We start from the raw sequence: 21997 nt of genomic DNA, 5'->3' as shown, positions 1-21997 counted from the left end.
TCTATGGAATAAATTACTAAGGTTGATTAAAATTTGACATATGTCTAATTTTTGCTATCATTTGCTTTAATTTGAAGTGACATTTCTGCATCCCTGAAGGTTGGAGGGGAATGGCCAAAGAACATCAAACCAAAGTTTCAGATATCAAAGTGGAAATATAAACATACAAGTAAGCCTTCTAGGCCCATGTCTGCAGGGTAATGAGGGTGAGCTTATGTGCACTAGTGTGCATTTCATGTCTTATATGCGCTTGCTAGTGATACCCTGGGTTAACTGGATAAATGTTAATGAACAGACAAAATAAGAAATAAAAATGGACTTCTGTCAAGGTTCAGATAAAAACAAAGGGGTCATGCTTTTATGAAATACAGTACATCAGGACTCATTCTTGGAGGCAAACCTGGAAAGTGGCCTTGAGATGAGGAATGTCACTTTATAAACAGGGAAGAAGCCAGTGCTTTAGTGGGAAATTTGTAACAAACAGAGATGAACAGACTACTACTTACTTTGTCTCCCATGGAACCAGGCTGATTAATATTGGGGGACATTTTACCCTGCTTTATGACTGGGTGAGTTGAGATTATTCATAAGATCCTTGGTAGGGATAATGCATTTGGAGTTTTTGTCAGTGAACAAGAAAATCAACTTTATGTGATATCAAATGGCAAAATGGAAAATATTGACTATTGATTGTGCTTTAACCTATACTGATAACTCTCTAGTTGTACTGGGAGACTTTCATGAAGACTGACGGAGATACCTAAAAGAGCATGAATAAGTAAATGGTCTAGTTTAATTGGAGAAATGAATAATTATTACATTGACCATAGAATACATCATCTAAAAATGTAAAAGTATGTACTTGTTGGTTGGAGAACTGCAGCTAATTGGACCTAGAGAACCAAAATGTCTAGAACATTACTGTGTTGGGAATAAATTACGCCAGGAGAGTTTTTTCCATGTCACAGAGAAGTTCTGGCATGTAGAGTCCAAAAAGACCTTGCTCAAGATCTTAATATTACAAGGGACTGCATGAAAGGATGACATCTTTCATGATTGTGACTGTCACATCTTTAATTTGACAGCAGCAGTAATGGAAGTTGCCAAGGTAAAGGAAGAGACCTGTACAAGTACCAAGTACCAAGTTCTCTGGATGTAATCAAAAGGAGCCAGCAAGCCAAGAAGATAGCAGCTATAGTGTGAGGCTGACATGACGGTCTATGTGTGGGAGGAATTTGGCGATTCCATGGAGACTGACTTTCGCATGTATTTAAAATAGTTCATGGACACAATAAAATGTATCAGTGTGTAGGTGGAACGTTGCTCAGGCTTTTCTTTGCAAAGGTGGGGAAATATTGGCCTTGCTTATATTAACTTTGTAATGCTTTATTTGTACTATGGCTGACATCATTGTTTCTATTGCAGGACATTTGCTATTTGAATTTGATTACTATCTGCTGTGTTTGAAAGAGTAGTAACTCATAAAACAGAGTTTTACAAACAGTATTTCTAAAACACAGACAAATGTAAAATAGAAAGTAGTACATATGTCCTAATTCAACTAAAAATCTGTGAATTTGTCTAAGATGTATGAATTGCAAAACTTAATCTTTGAGCCATGCCATCAAGCATCTGCACCCCTAGGCCATATAATTTGAGAACTGGATGAAGCAAGTTTGAAAAGAGATGGACAGACGAATTAATAGGCTAAGATGCCTTTACCTGTAATTCCCTTAACACTTTACAGTTTTAGTCAAGGCAGATAAAATGTTATATACAGCATGTTTTGTAGGAGAAAAGAATGATCAGAAAGATTGAGCTGTACTGTGATTTTTTACATTACTAACATATAGTGAACATTCAAGAATTAGTCAATTCACTTATGTTTTAGGTTGTGCGAGCTGGCATTTTTAAATTAAACCGGCACTGAATTTATATCTTCATGCTGTGACATCCATTAAGTTTACATCATTTATATAATTATTAAATAGAGTACAAGTTTGACTAGCATGTCAGCACAAGTAATTAACAGCACTGTTTCACAACTCAAAAAGACTGAGCTTGAATCTTGGTCTGGACATTGTTTGCATAGGCCTTATGCACATTGGCTGTCCTCTTGGTTCTCTTGTTTAATGCTCATATTTCGAAGACTTAAATGTTATGCTAATTGGAAACTCTAAATAGACTCAATAAGAGCAAGTTCACACTTTGAGGGATTGGCATCCCATCCAGAGTTGGTTCCTCTCATGTCCTTGTATTATCATATAGTTAGTGGAACAACTTTGTTTAATGCCTGTCAGCCAAACAGAGCATTACTCCCTTCTGCACTGCTCACTATTGGAGGCATCCCTTCTCAGCCACCAATCCTGTGGGAATGAAGTGGTTATCTGTAGACATCATGTTACCTGTATTTACTGTACTTTTGTAATTTAGCAAGTCATGATGTGCAGACAAAGTGTAGAAATGTAAAATCCAAGCCATATTTAAAATAGAGTAATAGCGGCAGAAAATATATTAATAATATAAATGGTAGAAATAAATAAATAAACAGCAAGGTCTGGAAATAAATCCCTAATCAAAAATACACCCTTGTTTCAAAGTCAAAAATCTTAACCATACTTTCCATAAGGATATGAAAGCTGAAGAGCAGCACCAAAGGAAACATCAGCGTCATGAAAGGCTTGTATTTTGTGTGACTCTTTTTGACTCAGAAATCAAGTTGATGGGGTTTTCAGATCCAGCTAGATGGTCTCTCTAATGGTATGGAGTCTCTGTCTTTCATGGAATAGATTCTGTATGTCAGTGACCCTGATGGGGTTCAGGACCTCATGATATTATACACAGATAACTGTCCTTGAAGCTTTGATCATAAAATTATGTGCACTTTATCTTGTCAAACATGTTTATCTGTTGTCACGGGTGGCTGGGGGTAGTACCCAGCTGGGACGACCCAGAGGAAGGATTACGCCTCCCCCAGACCACGTGGGGGCGACCGCCCTGGTGGCTTTCAGGACTACAGGGACTGAGCTTGGAAGCTCAACCCTATAGGGGCCCATAGTCACCGCCAGGGGGCGCCCCAATAACTTTGGAGCCCTGGCCATCAGCGCTTCCGCCACACTGCTGGGGGGAAGAAGACCAGGGACACCCAAAGTGCGTCCGGGTGCGTAGCCAGTACTTCCGCCACACTGGGGACTATGGGCAGAAGATTATTGGGAGGCACCTGGAGCAAGTCCGGGTGTGTATAAAAGGGGCCGCCTCCCTCAATTCGATGGCTGCAGTCGGGTGGAAGAGAACAAAGCTCCGGAGGAGAGGAGTGGAGGCAGTCAGAGACAAAGAGAGATATAATGAAGAGGCCTGGACTTTGGGGGAGTTTTGGGGTTGTGTGCACTTTATTGTAAATAGTAAATTATGATTAAACTTGTGTTGGGTAAACCATCGCTGTCCGCCTGTCTGTGTAAGGGCCATGTTCCACACTGTAGTCCAGTTCCATTAGGAAAGGGATACTCCCATCTGGCATTTTAATTATAAATTTACTGGTCATTCTACTGTGAGTTACACACTAAAACAATATAAAAAACAGACAAAATATACAGGATTGAAACAGTGTCTCACAGTACTGCTCCCAGGGTTTAATGGCACTGCTCCATATGAGAATATCTGTGAGTAATGTTCCAGAGTGACAATGCAGTTCATCAAAGCTCATTTGAGCAAAGATGTCAGAAAAAAGCTGTCCACTGTGGCCTTCCAAGTGAAAAAGTCTGCAGTCAAAAAAGGTGATTTTAGCTCTACAGTACAGTCCTGGTGCTATAATTCCACAGAAAAGAATTCCAACATCATCAGTAATGTTGTAATGACCAGTTCTGTCTTCATCATCCTTTTCAAATTTACAGTCAAAATGTAAGACTTTTGAAACATGCTTGAATAGGAGAAATTCACCTGAAAACCACCTTTGTATTTTGGGGTTTCATAATGCATGAAAATGTGTATTTTTATACGTACATTACAGGTGTGTAATAACTTCAGCTCATTGAAATACTGCTTCAGTATGCTACGATAATGCAAACGCTATGTGAAGCATGCAGTTACTATTTTTATATTAATTTCTTGATCTAGTGTGAAGTACAGTAAGTAAGTACATGTATGTGTAATGACTTGTATGCAGAAAGATATTGCAGTACTTGTATGTATTATTCTTTAATCACAAATGCCTCACTGTCAAACATGTTGCACTTCTGCTTTGTACCCTTTGTAGCTACCATCTTAGGCATGGACCTCTTTTGCTGCACTTAAATCTGAAATAGACCAATCACACTTAATGCAATGCTAACTGAATCTTTATATGTTAAACAATGGTAAGGTGTGACATCTGTTCAGCAGACACTCTGTCATTTGTCATCTTCCCTTTGTGAGCATCTCTCCAAGGAATTTAAAAGACTTTAAACTAAAGACATTATAGAGAAAAATATATTCTTCTTCTTGGGTGTCACCCTTGGCAGTGACTCAGAAAATGTTGTCCACCATATTCAAGCAAGAAAGCAATCCAGTGAAAACTGTAACAGACACTTCTTCATGATATGAACATTAGGCACTGTAGTAGTACTGTTGGCTATTCACACGCCAATGGTGAGACACTGAACTTCCACCATGTTAAAAGACTATTCTCAAAGTGCAAATATTGGAAGTCCTTAGTGACTGATTTTCTAAATATATATTGTGCCACCTTACATGCGTGGTGATGAACGCTGAAGTCATCCACTAATCTGATAAATGCCTGCTTGATCATTAGTAAATTGAACATTAGAGATCTGCTTCCAGCTGTGCATGCTTGGCAATATGCCTTTGTGACTCAGAATGTAAAATAGGAAAAAGGGCATTAAGAAAATACACATATTTGCCTTAGAGGGCAAAGTCACATTTATTTGTAGAACATTAATGCATATTCGAAAACCACAAACAGTGCAAAAGATTCACAGTAAGTTTAAAAAAGACCCTGCCACATACCTTATTATCTTGGAAAACTGTGGAATATTCACTTCAGTGCACCTTCAACTGCTAATGTAGTCTTGCCCAGAATACAAGAGTAGTCATATATGTGCTGGCCCATCCCATGGCCAAATCTGCTTCTATTCATGCTCAGACTTCATACATGGAGGCAAAGAGTGCAACGAGCTCCTGTGTGGTCAAAGGATTATTTAAAGTAAAAATGGTACAACAGTGACTTGGGAGAAACTGAATTTCTCATTTTGAAATATTTGTGATTAGAATTTACAAAAGCATTTTAGACTGTATTGATATTACTGCTTATTCACATGTATAATTTAGGAAAATAGTGCTTATTTATCTTACTGTTTTAAACTATTTTTGTTCAGAGGAACAGATTATAATTATTGTAAATTATGACTGTTTGGATCTACAGACAAGCATCAAGATAAAGTTATCCTGATATGATATTCATTTCATATTTGTTAAATCAAGGTCTGTATCACTTTTTGATCAATAATTGTAATAAATCCTCTAAAAGTGTGTGTAAAAGTATATTGACAGGGCTATTTAGAGCCCCATTTATTATCTCAAATGGTTATTATGTTCCAAAGTAATAGATTCATAATAGATTCATAAATAGATAATAACTTGATAGATTAGTAATTAGTAATAAGCCTAATTTAAAACAAACATTTAAAGTTTTCACAGACTGTATTTGAAATTCTGATTTGCTTTCCCCTGGCTATTATTTAATGTGAAAATCTTTTATTTCACTTTCATAATTATTTAATGTTTACACATTCAAGTATCACTCAATGGTACACTACTTGGGGTTTTTAATTCGTTAAATTTGAGCATATTATTCAAATTACTTTGAAACAGTAATATAGGGACCTGGGGCCTCATGCATAACGCCGTGCGTTGACGTAAGCACAAAAGCAGAAATGTACTTATGCACAAAAAAATTCAGATGCATAAATCTGTGCGTTCGCCAACTTCCACGTTCTTCCGCTACATAAATCCTGGTCAGCGCGGAAATTAACGCATGTCTGTGCGCCTGCTGTCCTGCCCCAACTCCTCCCAGAATTACGCCTCTTTGAATATGCAAATCAATATAAATAGCCCTTAAGCTCATGTGTTCTGTGAAAAGGCAATGGCAAAAGTATGAGGAAAAATAGAAGCATTTCAGCAAATACCAAGTGGAGGCAAAGAAAAACGGACTATTTGTTGGTTTAAACAGTAGTATAAACAACAAAAGGAAGTTGATCGAGTAACATAGCATGTCGGAGAAACTCGAAAGCTCAAGTTCACAAAGTCACACAGTGCCCGAAATAAAAAAAGAAGTTGTCACATATCAAAGTCGCCGTGAAAAGGCGAGTCGTAGCCCACCGTCTGAGTGTCATATGAAAGCTTATTAGGGTACAGAGAAAAAAAAAGGCACACAGTGTGAAAAAAGCATGAAATGTCAACTTTAATCTCGAAATTTCCACTTTAATCACGTAGTTTATTTTGTCATTAAAATAGAACATCATAAACTTCATCTTAAAATGCTTAATTTACTAGTTTCTCAAATCCCATCATAACTAAAGTAGCACGTTAAATGCTTTGTTTTGTATTTGATCTTCTATGTGCTCTATGTGCGTGAATCACTACGTGCTTCCGTTCTTTCTCTTCCTCCGACAGGACACAGAATCCATTACATTCGTGATATTACAGCTCTCTGAATAATTAAAATACTGAGAAGTATACTTGATATCATTTTCATGATAATAGGAGTTAAAGCATGTTATTAATAGGGCCCACGATTTACCGCGGCAAGAAAAGGTAAATTCCGCTGCATGTTTTTTTAAATTCCGCGGTGTACCGCGCAGCAAATGCAGTATCAGAACTCCATAAGACTAATTCATAACCCAAGCAAAATAAATGCAATTTTTCTTATTCTTAATCCTTAATAATAATCAATCATAATTATTAATACTAATCAAATAGGTATATCAAAGCTTTCACATCCGCACATTTTAATCCACAGATTTGCTTTAGGCAAACGATGCTGAAACATATGTAGGCATAATATTATTCTCAACAAACTATTGAATAATGTTTCTACAGTTATTGTTTATTTATTGTTGAAGAAAACGGCACTGTAAGCTCGTAGGTTTTCTTGTGACAGAGAATATCGCAGTGTGACAGCACCGATCCATATTTTGAGAACGAACGTCAACAGAAGAGATCGGCAACGCAATGTAAACTTTAGCAAGAGCTGCTAAGTGAGGTAGTCTGTCCTCTAAGACATGCCAAAAAGCAGTGATATCAAATGGAATTACTTCACAAGATGCTATGTCCAGATAAGCTTGCCATTTATCTGCTGCAGCCATTAAGATAGTAAGTCAGACACTTTGTTGTAGACATCGACAGACATAAATGACTGTGCTTCAAAAGAAATCATGGTGTTCATAATTGGCTGGCAGAGAACAGATACAAATTCAAGTTCAACTCTCAGCTTGTTAAGTTTATCAGTACTTTCCAGCAACACCGACAGCTTCTTTAACTGGACTGTAGCTCCACTGTGTTTGATTTCAGTAGCAACGAACGAGATATTAATGAGATGATGTAATAGGCTAAAGAAAGAACTTAAAGAAGTAATCAAAACTAATCATACTAATATCAATATGCCTCAAATGGAGAGATTTCATTCAGATTTGGTATTTTCCACAGCAGTTAGGTTAATTTCGTGGCGTGGCGTTTTACCGCTGCAAAACCCTAAATTCCGTGATGTGGCATTAAATTCCGTGGGCCCTAATTTTTAAACATGGGAACACGGTGGCGCAGTGATTGTACATGTCTTACACAAGATGCTTGCTGTGCCATGGGCAACCTTCGATGAAATGCTTTATTGCAGCAGTACTGTCTTTTTCAAAGGTACAAACCCCTAATTCCTGTCCTTACTTTTCTTTCTCCAAATACTCAATCGCCACACAATCAGCTCTGTAATAGACGTCAAGCCATCTGTAATCTTAGAACGCCGATTCTTCAAAACTTTTAAGGAGCATAGAAATATCTTCGTAATGTTTAATTATTCTATCCATCTATCCTTCCAGTGTCACGCCAGCACAAGCAAGAATACAGTGCGAGGCAGGAACAAACTATGAATGAAGCTCAAATTACTCGCTAGCGCTGTGGCACCGTATAGTTAAAGTTAAAGTATTATCTGTATAATATAATCATAAAAATCATTGTCTTGCCGGATAGAAAAGCCACACCACGCTACTGGTTTACACTTAATTTTATCAGTATGGAAGGACTGCTTAATACTGATGTTCCTATAGAAGTTCACTTCACTAGCAATAGCCACTGTGAGTAGGACTTTAAAGTCACAGTGCTTTTGGGTGACACAAGAGATAAAGCAATGCGAATATAAACTGATGCTATAATTTAACACAATACGACATGGTTTAAATAGAGATAAGAATTTTATGACCACATATGATCATTATTTACATTTCTCTCACTGACCCAGACAATTTAAGTACAGATCCACATTGTATGGAAAACTCATCAAAAATGTCAAAAGACTTTGTGGACAGTTACAGTATCTTATCAAAATATCTTGAGCAAACACTCTCTTCTCCTGCTAAATGAATCTTGGGCTGGATAAGTCTGTTAATTTTTTACATCGAAGATGACCCACATAAAGACTTTCCAATTCTAACTCTGTCCTGGTGTCTATAAACACAGGGAACTCCAGTTTCTATACTACAACCTGCCTGAAGAAGGGGCTTGAGCTGCCTCAAAGTCTTGCATATTGTAATCAGTTCAGGTACCCAATAAAAGGTGACATTTTGCTTGACTTCTCATTGCACCCATAATGGCTAAATAACATAGTGTAATACCCTACTACTACTATAGGATTAGACAGAAGAGCAATCAGATGAAGCAAGGATGGGTATAAAGAAGACTATTTGTAAGCCAAAGCCAAAATGCTATCCAGAAGCCAAAGCTAAGTTTAAAGTATTAAACAAATTCTTTATTTAGTGATTTATTTGAGTTTTTTCTTAATATTAAAAAGCTTGGACATCTTACTGAAGGTGGTGCCATTTTTTATACCATGGCCACCATGAAGTCATGGTGTAGGCAGCAGTAAAGTATGATCCACATTCAATATGTTGCTGTACTCTGCATTTTATAAGGTTTTGACTCATTTACTGTACAAAATTTGCTCATGAAATATTATTCTTTCATGTATAATATTTATTATACTTTTAGGTATGATTATCATTATGTTACACTGCTTTATATTCCTCTTAGTATACATCCCTCTCTTATGTTTTCATTATTATGATATACTGTATCAGTCCATTAGAAGGTTATTTCTTGGGTCCTGCCAAAAGAAATGCTGAGAAAGGTATTTCCAGAGGTTCCTAGCAAAAAGTGCACAAATGCTGGAACTTTTTAATTGTACATTTCTGTACCTTTCAAACTTGTGAATGTTCTGAAATAACCCAGAGAAGATAACAGCTGGAACAGTGACAGCACCTCAAATAACAGCGGCTTTCTCCCTGTCAAATTTCCAGTGGAGTTTTTCTGGCATAACCTTACATGAATTGTATGTTGAACTACACTTTAATACAAGCTAAGTATAACATTATTATTTATATCATGATTATATTTTGTTCATCTGGTAATTTTGTTACCATTATGGCTTCAAGTTGGTGCTGTAAGTAGAACCTCTTTTCCACATTGCATTTCCTGGTACTGAACCTTTATGGAGCAAACACTTCCTGCTAGATGCAAACAGGTCATATGGCATATACATCACAAGTCATGGCGATCATACAGCAACATAATAATAAGAAACACAAAATGATGTCTCCCATTAAAAAGGCCAAATGAAAGTATCAGGAGGAACAATACATTTACTTACTGCTTGTACCTTTTCTTATTTTCATTTCTTCTTCATTTATTTATTTCTACTCAAAGGTTTTCCACATCGGCTATATCATCATTCCTGGGGTCTTTACTAGTGCAGCATCACAAGACGTTGGTTTAACATGCCAGTGGATATAGGAGCACGCACAGCCAATGTTCAGGAATCCAAACATCTGAAGATTGCATAAGCAAATATAACCTCATGTTAATATGTATGTTTTATGTGATGAGTAAATATTTTATAATTCAAATGTTTATTTTGTATATGTTATGATAATAATATAAAAATACACTATGTCTTCCAATGTTTTCCACCGGTAAATGTTAATGGTACCTTCTTGGATGGGGATGATTGCAGTGTTATTATGTGCTAGTTGGAGGCACAGCATCACTCTAGTAAATTAATATTTTGTAATAGTATACTTTTTATTTGCATTTGTCAGGTATATCTCAATTATTAAAACTAAAGAGCTATGCCTTTTTTTAATTTTATTGATTTTATTAAAATCAAATAACATTTCATACAAATAACTCTTACAATCTGGGCATGTAAGCACCAAGGCAGTCTGTGGCAGCATTGGATGTACTGATACATAATGTTCCAGAAGCTTTCAGTTGGATTAGGGCCTGAAGAATGTGTGGGCAAGTCAATGTCATCAATGTCTTTGTTATCCAGGCACAGCTTACATACACACTGGCCACATGACATAGATAGATAGATAGATAGATAGATAGATAGATAGATAGATAGATAGATAGATAGATAGATAGATAGATAGATAGATAGATACTTTATTAATCCCTAAGGGGAAATTCACATACTCCAGCACCAGCACACTGATAAAAACAATATTAATTAAATAGTGATAAAAATGTAGTGCAAGTTAAAAATGCAGGGTGGAGAGTGCAAGGCAGATATAACAGACAATATCATTGTATAATGTTAACGTTGACCGTACCGTGTGAAATTGAAGAGTTGCATAGTGTGGGGGAGGAACGATCTCCTCAGTCTGTCAGTGGAGCAGGACAGTGACAAAAGTCTGTCGCTGAAGCTGCTCCTCTGTCTGGAGATGACACTGTTCAGTGGATGCAGTGGATTCTCCATGATTGACAGGAGCCTGCTCAGCCACAGATGTCAAACTGTCCAGCTTCGTGCCTACAATAGAGCCCGCCTTCCTCACAAGTTTGTCCAGGCATGAGGCATCACTCTTCTTTATGCTGCCTCCCCAGCACATCACCGCGTAGAAGAGGGTGCCACAACCATCTGATAGAACATCTGAACCATCTTATTGCAGATGTTGAAGGATGCCAGCCTTCTAAGGACCTATAGTCAGCTCTGTCCTCTCTTGCACAGAGCATCAGTATTGGCAGTCCAGTCCAATTTATCATCCAGCTGCACTCCCAGGTATTTATAGGTCTGCACTCTCTGCACACAGTCACCTCTGATGATCACGGGGTCCATGAGGGGCCTGGGCCTCCTAAAATCCACCACCAGCTCCTTGGTTTTGCTGGTGTTCAGTTGTAGGTGGTTTGAGTCGCATCATTTAACAAAGTCCTTAATAACGTTCCTATACTCCTACTCCTGCCCACTCCTGATGCAGCCCACAATAGCAGTGTCAAAGTGACAAAATATGATTAGATAAGATTTTTAAATTTAACAAATTTATTACTAAAAGTATGTCACAACAAAACTGCTATATAGCCATTCAATCGTTATTCATTTCTCAACTTAAAAAATGAGAGCTATTTGTTTTCATCCTTCAACTTAATGCTTCTCATGCAATTTGTTTAAGCACAGTCAACAAGAGTTTCCTAACATGAAGAATGCAGGACCATTTAGGCATAAGTGATGCTGAAGAGCACCCTGTAGGCCAGAAAGGTTTGTTTCTAGACATAGAGGATCACAGTTGCTGTATGTTTGAATTCCAGATAATTCCTACAGTTAATGGGACTTCAGTTTCAATTAAGCATGTTGTTATCTCCCTGTTTATACATTTATTGAGTCAGTGCAAAAAATCATATGCAGGTTTATTCACTTTTTATACAATATTCAGTATGACTAGGATTTGCCTGCTTATTTTAAAATTGATTTGTTGTTTAAGCCTTTGCATAAGTTTAACTAATACTAAAGTTGTTGGCTAATGATCATTGTGTATTTATAATTCAGGGAGCAATAAGTATAGAAAAAAACATAAGTAGGCACAGTAATCATTAAACTTTTCCATATACTTTCAACAGAATGAATGCTAAAGAGTAGAAGCTCCATATACAGTGAAACCTCGGGTCTTGGCCTGAACTAATTTCCCCCGTAGGAATGTATGTAAATACAATTAATCTGTTCCAGACCGTGCAAACTATATGTAAATATATTTAATTATACCATAGAATGCACAGTGTAATAGTAAACTAAATGTAAAAACATTGAAAAACACTGAGAAAGCCTTGAAGAGAGAAAACTAACATTGCAAGATTCATGCTACAGCCTTACAAACTCCATCCATCCATTCTCTTCCGCTTATCCGAGGTCGGGTCGCGGGGGCAGCAGCTTAAGCAGAGAGGCCCAGACTTCCCTCTCCCAGGCCACTTCTTCCAGCTCTTCCGGGAGAATCCCAAGGCGTTCCCAGGCCAGCCGGGAGACATAGTCCCTCCAGCGTGTCATGGGTCTTCCCCGGGGCCTCCTCCCGGTTGGACGTGCCCGGAACACCTCACCAGGGAGGCGTCCAGGAGGCATCCTGATCAGATGCCCGAGCCACCTCATCTGACTCCTCTTGATGCGGAGGAGCAGCGGCTCTACTCTGAGCCCCTCCCGGATGACTGAGCTTCTCACCCTATCTTTAAGGGAAAGCCCAGACACCCTGCGGAGGAAACTCATTTCAGCCGCTTGTATTCGCGATCGCGTTCTTTCGGTCACTACCCATAGCTCATGACCATAGGTGAGGGTAGGAAGGTAGATCGACTGGTAAATTGAGAGCTTTGCCTTACGGCTCCGCTCCTTTTTCACCACGACAGACCGATGCAGAGCCCGCATCACTGCGGATGCCGCACCGATCCGCCTGTCGATCTCACGCTCCATTCTTCCCTCACTCGTGAACAAGACCCCGAGATACTTGAACTCCTCCACTTGGGGCAGGATCTCTCCCCCAACCCTGAGAGGGCACTCCACCCTTTTCCGGCTGAGGACCATGCTCTCGGATTTGGAGGTGCTGATTCTCATCCCAGCCGCTTCACACTCAGCTGCGAACCGATCCAGAGAGAGCTGAAGATCACGGCCTGATGAAGCAAACAGGACAACATCATCTGCAAAAAGCAGTGACCCAATCCTGAGTCCACCAAACCGGACCCCTTCAACACCCTGGCTGCGCCTAGAAATTCTGTCCATAAAAGTTATGAACAGAATCGGTGACAAAGGGCAGCCCTGGCGGAGTCCAACTCTCACTGGAAACGGGTTCGACTTACTGCCGGCAATGCGGACCAAGCTCCGACACCGGTTGTACAGAGACCGAACAGCTCTTATCAGGGGGTCCGGTACCCCATACTCCCAGAACACCCCCCACAGGATTCCCCGAGGCTCTCGGTAAACACTTTTTTTTAATGAGTTTTAAGTACAGGGAAAAATGAAAATTTGAAAAATCCTTAATTTTACAAAAACTAACCATAAACAACCAAGAAAACTAACCTTGCAGCAAATCACCATGAGTCTGTATATTTACAAAGTAATTAATACACAAAACAACATTTGAAGCATAACATACTAGGAGACCAAAAATGTAATATGCAAAATAATATTAAAAAATAAAAAGTAACATACAATGCATTTGTATAAGTTAGGAGTAGGGATGTCACAACAGCCAAATTTTCATTTTCAGAATCAGTACCAATTAAATTTCATGATACTTGATACCTATTTGATACTGTGACAGATAGAGGGAGCTATCGTCCTCTTGAACCCTCAGACACCAGGTAAAAGTCCAATAAGCTGACTTTTTATTAATTTTCAGTGCACAAAGTACCCTCCTCTCCACAATATTCATACAATTCTCAATAATTACAATAATACAATAAACCAATCCTCCTACTCCCAGATGCCACCCTTCCATCCAGCTCAGCTCATCCCTCTGGGTTTCCCACAATCCTTTATAGTCCTTGACCCGGAAGAGTCAGATAAAAACTCCTTTTTCTTCAAATTGGAAGCACGTTATTTCCTCTGTCCATGTGACTAGGACGCACTTCCGGGTTGTAGGGAAAATACTCCTTGTTCCTCCCTGCAGCGTCCTCTAATGGTCCCCATGGTATCCAGCAGGGCTGTGGATAAAAACTCCATTGTCCAGGATTCCCTACTGGCCTTCGGGGCACCTCCATGCTGCAGGGAGGTCTCCATCTGGTGGCTTGGGGGTATTGGCTGGGATGAACGGCCGGCCATATATCACATACCACAGGAAAAACAAGAATCCCTTTCGCAAGCATTTTAAGTAAAAGTAAGTATTCTTTAAGTTGACAATATTTTGCTTTTCTCTGAAATAGAATTTAAAATACAAGGGACATTCAAGAACTTTTATATTTTCATTGGAAACGGTGAAGGCGGGTGGAGTAGTAATTGGGCATTAAAAAGTTGGTATAACGCTGGGAAAATTGCATCGCAAATAAAGGTGATTGTGTAGAAAAGTGATGTAAATTGTTTTTGAAATTCTTAATAAATACAGTTAAAAAAAGTGTGGAAACTTTGTGAACATCCCTCGTATGTAAAGAACTAGCTGAAATACCCAGCATTGCCCGGGATGAAAATAAAGTGTTTTTTTTTTAATTGTTTGAGAAAAACATAATTAAAAAAACACAGCTTTAAAAATAAAAATAAATTAACAAACAATAAAAACTCACTAATGTCCTTGTCTTGTGGTCTTGTATGTATGTTATCATCCAGTTGACGCTCAGAACCAGCCAACTCTATTTAATTTGAAAAGCAACAGGGGCGCAGTGGTGCTCAAACATAAAGCACTTTTAAAATAAAAATAAATTAACAAACAAAAAAGACTCACTAATGTGCTTGTTTTGTGGTCTTGTATGTATGTTATCATCCAGTTAACGCTTGGAACTGACCAACTCTATTTAATTTGGAAAGCAACACAAGTGTGGTGCTGCTTAAACATAAATAATGTTGGCAGTCGCCTGCTATATACTAACTGTGTAAGCCTGTGCTTTTCCTAGAAAGTATTGAAATCATTAGAACTACTCTGGGCATCTCTCTGCTATGAGGATTTGTGTTGACGACGTGCTCACATCGTTTGTGCATTAGCAGCTAAGCGACTGTCTTCTTAGGAGGTTTCCTTTTGCCAGTTTGCTGGCATCGCTTGCGTATCCTCGAAGCTGGAGCACTCACCCCGACTCTACATCTCACTTCTGGGCTGGACAGACACACACACACTTGCATGAGTAGAACTCTATTTAATTTCAAAAGCAACAGGGGCGTGCGGTGGTGCTCAAACATAAAGAATGCTGGCAGTCACCTCCAGTTCGCCCTCTGGTGGTCGTTCTGAGTGTCAACTGGATGATAACATGCATATGTGTTCATATGTGTGTATGAAGGGGGAATTTTAATGGAGGAATTATAAAAAATCATATACTGTTGGAAAACGTTCTAAATTTATTCTTTGACATTTTCTCACCAGTAACTGAAAAATGCTGCTTAAAATCAATACTTAAAATAAACATTCAATCTGTAATCTGTACTGCTGAATTTGTGATTTTCAAAATATTTCAGGATATTTAAACAAGCTCTTTAAAGCTGTTTTTGTAACATTTGCTTTTAAAACTTGGTTTTGTCAGAGAATCCCTCTGTCAGATTTTTAGTATTTGTTATTGTAGTTTTATCCCTAAATATACTTATATTTGTATCATTAGCTAGTACAAAATAATACTAAAAAGTAATATTTAATGCATAAATGAAATTGGTTCAAATTTCAAATGTCACAGATTCCAGCTGCTTTAATTTTCCAAATCTGTCTTTTTTATGTTTGTCTTAGCTTTAAAGCTTTCTTTGTGAAATCATACCTGTCAGCTTAACAACGATCCATTATTCAAGGACTTTTGTAAAAAAACCAGCATTTGTTGTGCTGTTTTCAAAGCATCTTATATGAGTGATCAAACTTTGTTACTGTTAGGCATGTGTACAAATCCAGAATTAGAACACTTGCTGTACTGACATTATTTTAACACAAGTAATTGTAAATGTAAGAGCCAATCTTAGAAAGTCATTGTTTAATGTTAAATTCAAATAAGTGTTTGCTTAATTTCAATAGAATATCAGTTTCTCAAAGTTACTTAGAATATGGTATACTGTAGACCTTTACCCCCTGTAAGTTAACATGAAGTAGAACTTTCTTAGCTACTGTATATTTGTAAAGCAAAGTGTTAATTAAGCCAGTTAGGAAATCTAGCATGGTCTGTTAGATATGCCTGCAAAAAGGAGTTGATGTTTACTTTTCTGATCATGTTTAACATGTTTAGTCTGCTTAAAGTATGATTATATGACTAAACTTAGAGAAATGAAACAAGATATTTAAGCCTTAAACATAGCTTTTAGTAAACAAGAACTTTTCTTTAATATCATTTTTTTTTTTTCTCTATTTTTGTGTGAATTGTTTTGCTTTCAAATTTTAGTAAAACTTTTAAAATGAAGATATTTGGTCTGTGGAATTATTTGATCATGTGTCACACTATTGCCTAAATCATTCTACAAAGCAAACCGAAAGCTGCATAACTTTGGTAATTTTTGATAAATGCAGCTACTTTACTTTTGTCAACATCCCATTCAAGTATATGACATACTGGATGCGAGGTCACTATGTTTATCACATGTTAGCAGTTATACCAATGATCATTAGTTTGCCTTCAAAAAAATGACAGATTCAATTTTAGCATTGGCAGATTTGTATTCATGTTGCTGTTTTGTCTGATTTGCTATAGCATTGTGTCTCTGGGGTGTATTTCTGTTAATGCACTACATGTCGCATTACTTGAGAGATGTGCTTTGTAGCATCGAAATACTAAATACATTGAATTTTGTTAGTAACAAATAGAACAGTTCATTTCATCGTTGTGGTAGAGAACTGTTGTTAACTCTGCTGCCATACAGTTTCCTTCCATATTCCACAGTACTATATGTGTGACACCACTTAGAAATGAAAGGATGTTCAGATAGATATCTGTATTCATGCAATCAGAGAATGAAAGCAAAATCTCTGTTCCTTTATCAGTACAGCATAGAACATGGCATTAAAGAGGTCAATATTCACATCAACAAGTTAAACACAACTCACTTTTAATTGGTGACAGAATGTGCTCTCAAAGCATTCATACATCTATTTCTGAGCTAACTCCAAAATGTGTGTTTTGCCATTCCAGACATGACTTCAGCTTATTTTCTTTTCGAGATACATTGATACACTATGTGCCACTTCATATGTAGTTTTTACTCACATCTTTATCACTTATTCTTGTGACTTCTGAAGAAATATGTCTATTTGAAGTCACTCATCAGTGTGGCACCAACTTAAATTTTGGTACCAATACTATTCAAAAACTAGTACCATTACATTTTCAGCATTTTAGGAGCGACTTGGTAACAAAGTATTGGTTATTTTGATTAACCTAGTTAAGAGTACAAAAACTTGAAGGGCAGAGATAATTAGCTGAAATTTTCCCTTTTGTGTTCATGGAGACCCTCACTTGTACTAAAATGAAGGTTTACAGTCATAAGGCCTTAAAAAAGATATATGTTACCTGCTACAAATCGATTCTTTGATTATTGTAGTGGGAGTGTTACATGTCTATCTGTCCTGTGATAGTATTACACAAAAAAGAAAAAAAACAAAACAATATTCTTTAGTGTGAAGGGAACTGCCAAGGACAAACATGCTAACAGGGTGGCACAATACAAGAAATGGTTCTGCCAAGGGATGTGAAAAAGAAAGCAAGAAACAAACTCCCACAGCAGGAAACAGATCACATCTTTTCATGTCAGTGTTGAGGAAGGCCTAAGAGAAGGTTTATGGATGTGGTGAGAGAGAACATGCAGGTGATGGGTGTAACAGAGCAAGATGCAGAGGACAGAAAGATATGGAAGAAGATGATCCGCTGTGGCGACCCCTAATGGAAGCAGCTGAAAGAAGAAGAAGTTGATGGACAGACAGCCCTAGAAGTGAATTCTGCAAGGGCACCAGAAAGTGGGAGTGAGAACATCAAGAACCTGCAGGTTCTTGCAGAACCAACTGGAACATATAGACATTTGTGTAAAATGCTGCTGCAAACTTGAAACATCTCATTTGCAGATAGAATTGTTTACTTTTGTTTTTCTTACTTTTTTTTGTTCTTTTCAAAGTTGAGACTATGTGGCCAAAAAAGGGGGACCGGAGGGTGTGTTCCAACTATAGAGGGATCACACTCCTCAGCCTCCCTGGAAAAGTCTATTCGGGGGTTCTGGAGAGGAGGGTCCGTCAGATAGTCGAACCTCGGATTCAGGAGGAACAGTGTGGTTTCCGTCCTGGTCGCGGAACAGTGGACCAGCTCTTCACCCTTAGCAGAGTCCTGGAGGGTGCATGGGAGTTTGCCCGACCGGTCTACATGTGTTTTGTGGACTTGGAAAAGGCATTCGACCGTGTCCCTCGGGAATCCTGTGGGGGTGCTCGGGAGTATGGGGTACCGGACCCCCTGATAAGAGCTGTTTGGTCTCTGTACAACCGGTGTCAGAGCTTGGTCCGCATTGCCGGCAGTAAGTCGAACCCGTTTCCAGTGAGAGTTGGACTCCGCCAGGGCTGCCCTTTGTCACCGATTCTGTTCATAACTTTTATGGACAGAATTTCTAGGCGCAGCCAGGGTGTTGAAGGGGTCCGGTTTGGTGGACTCAGGATTGGGTCACTGCTTTTTGCAGATGATGTTGTCCTGTTTGCTTCATCAGGCCGTGATCTTCAGCTCTCTCTGGATCGGTTTGCAGCTGAGTGTGAAGCGGCTGGGATGAGAATCAGCACCTCCAAATCCGAGAGCATGGTCCTCAGCCGGAAAAGGGTGGAGTGCTCTCTCAGGGTTGGGGGAGAGATCCTGCCCCAAGTGGAGGAGTTCAAGTATCTCGGGGTCTTGTTCACGAGTGAGGGAAGAATGGAGCGTGAGATCGACAGGCGGATCGGTGCGGCGTCCGCAGTGATGCGGGCTCTGCATCGGTCTGTCGTGGTGAAAAAGGAGCTGAGCCGTATGTCAAAGCTCTCAATTTACCAGTCGATCTACGCTCCTACCCTCACCTATGGTCATGAGCTATGGGTAGTGACCGAAAGAACGAGATCGCAAATACAAGCGGCTGAAATGAGTTTCCTCCGCAGGGTGTCTGGGCTTTTCCTTAAAGATAGGGTGAGAAGCTCAGTCATCAGAGTAGAGCCGCTGCTCCTCCGCATCGAGAGGAGTCAGATGAGGTGGCTCGGGCATCTGATCAGGATGCCTCCTGGACGCCTCCCTGGTGAGGTGTTCGGCACGCCCAACCGGGAGGAGGCCCCGGGAAGACCCAGGACACGCTGGAGGGACTATGTCTCCCGGCTGGCCTGGGAACGCCTTGGGATTCTCCCGGAAGAGCTGGAAGAAGTGGCCGGGGAGAGGGAAGTCTGGGCCTCTCTGCTTAAGCTGCTGCCCCCGTGACCCGACCTCGGATAAGTGGAAGGGGATGGATGGACTATGTGGCCATGCTGGTCAGGTGAGCTGCGTAATAAATCAGTCATTTGCTTTGAGTGAGTGTTATTTCAGTTTTTCCATTTTCCAGTGTCACTTTTCTCAATGAATGTTTAAATTACCTTTGCTACATACTGTATGTTATGTTTTATTAAGGAATATGCTTTTGTTTGAAATATGTATATTCTAGGTCCAGTAACAAACTTGCCCTTAAGAAATTGCTGGACTCCTTTATTAACTTTAACCACAATAATTGAATGTTTCATACATTTATTTAGACTCTTGATACATTTCCATTTCTCCTCCTCCTGCTTTGTCAATGTTTTCAGAAAGGTGTACCATATAGTCAGTAATAACACTCCATTAACTCACGGTCAGGCAAGATTTTGTAATGTAGAAGATAGAATTCTAAACTAAAAGTTTTCTTTGCATCTCATTTCAGAAGTTTTGTGGTTGTATGTACATTTATGCACCAGTTAAACTTTTTTTCTTTTATTTATTTACTTGTTTTTGTTTGGCCTGGTTATATTATTATACTGCATCATAACAGATGTCACAAGGGTTTGCTGTGGACCCATATCTGGATGCCTTGTGTAGATTCCTTAATAACAATCTGACGGTTAATTTAACTTCTGCCTTCAGCTGTTTGATTATATCTTTTCAAAGAGCTGTTTAAAAGAAAATCAATCCTTATGATGATAAAAAGAAGGCACTAATTTTATCTCCTCGCAAGTTACATGACTGTTCTGTTGAGTTACAGCCTGCAGCTCTGTTACCAGAAGGACATTAGTATCCTCTTGTCAGACTCAGAGTCCAAATCCATACAAAATTATTTTCAAAAAAACCTGGCTAATGGATTTATTATACGTTTCATCAGTTCTGTCATCAGTGGCTTCTTTTTTGTAGGCAAACAGAATGGCTCAATTATACCAAGCTTTGATTGTTAGGCTTTGTCTAAAACAAATAAAAAACAAAAACCCTATACACCTAAGTGCTCCCTTCCTAAACTAGGTAAGGAAACCCACAGTTTTCACTAACCAGAACCACAGCAGTACATGCAATTTAATCTGCTTAGAGAGGAGGATGATTGGAAACAGTTTTTAGTAAATCCACATGACTACATGTACCTTAAGTCTTATGGCTACTGTATGTCTTTTCCCCTACTCAACTGATAAGGCAGATATACCGTACAAGAAATATGGATTCTTCCTGTCACTGTGAAAATCAGGCAACTCCCTGCACATTTATTAATATTTATATTTTTAAATACCTGCTGGTTGTGGCACTTTGATTGCTCAGTCCTATCATGTTAAGCTATCTACTTCAAGCCAAACAGTTTGTGTATCCATTTCCTGTTAAATAAAGACAGTAGTTGCTTTGTGCCAAGCTGGCCGATGCACGCAGCAATGTTTCTATTCTATTGGTACACTTAACTGACAATCCACCGGGTTCTCATCTCAGGTGGGAATCGAGACGATGGGTATTGGATGGATGTTCCTTTCTGGTAAGGGACATTTGTGTTTTCCTTCTTTTCCTGCCAGGAACTTAATAGTTAACTTCTAAAGCATGCCTCCTATAGGGACAGCAAAAATGACCAGTGAAAGGATATATCATGAGGATCTGTCCAGTCCAGTCAATGAAAACTCACCATGCTATGACAGTTTTCTCTGAGCTGAAGAAATTTATGACAGACCAACATGCAACTTTGTAGCTCAAATGATCAAGAAGATGATTTAGAAATGCTCTACAGTATTAATAAGCTGAAGAAAGAACAGTCTTTTGTTTCCAAAGAATTTGGAGCTGTAATAAATAAGAATTACATTTATATTTTTTTGGTTAGCAGACACTTTCATCCTAAGCAACTAACAAAAGAAGTCAACATAATCAAGTGAAAATCAGTCGGGGGACTGTTTGGAAACATGTTACAGGACAAGGTTACAAAATTGATCATCATAAGTGAAGAGGTCAAAAGAAAATACAAGCTTCTTACAATTCCTAGGTTACAAAAACCTAACAGCTAATATCAGCTACACAGGAATTCACCAAAGAAAGAGTCTTCAAATGTTTCGTAAACACAATTAAGGAGTCAGAATTTTGAACGGAGGTAGGCAACTCATTCCACTACACAAGAAAAAGGCTTGGATTTACATTTGATGTCACACAAAAGTAGCATCACCAGACAGCCAACAAAGCTTGATGGTCCAAAAGGACCTCAAAAGTGTTTCCATATATATATATATATATATATATATACAGTAATCCCTCGCTATATCGCTTTGACTTTCGCGTTTCACTCTATCGGATTTTAAATGTAAGCATATCTAAATATATATCACGGATTTTTCGCTGGTTCGCGGATTTCTGAGGACAATGGGTCTTTTAA

Source organism: Polypterus senegalus, chromosome 15 (assembly GCF_016835505.1).
Source record: "Polypterus senegalus isolate Bchr_013 chromosome 15, ASM1683550v1, whole genome shotgun sequence".
NCBI lineage: Eukaryota > Metazoa > Chordata > Cladistia > Polypteriformes > Polypteridae > Polypterus > Polypterus senegalus.
The sequence above is the reverse complement of the archived record's forward strand: the minus strand, read 5'-3'. Positions refer to the sequence as shown.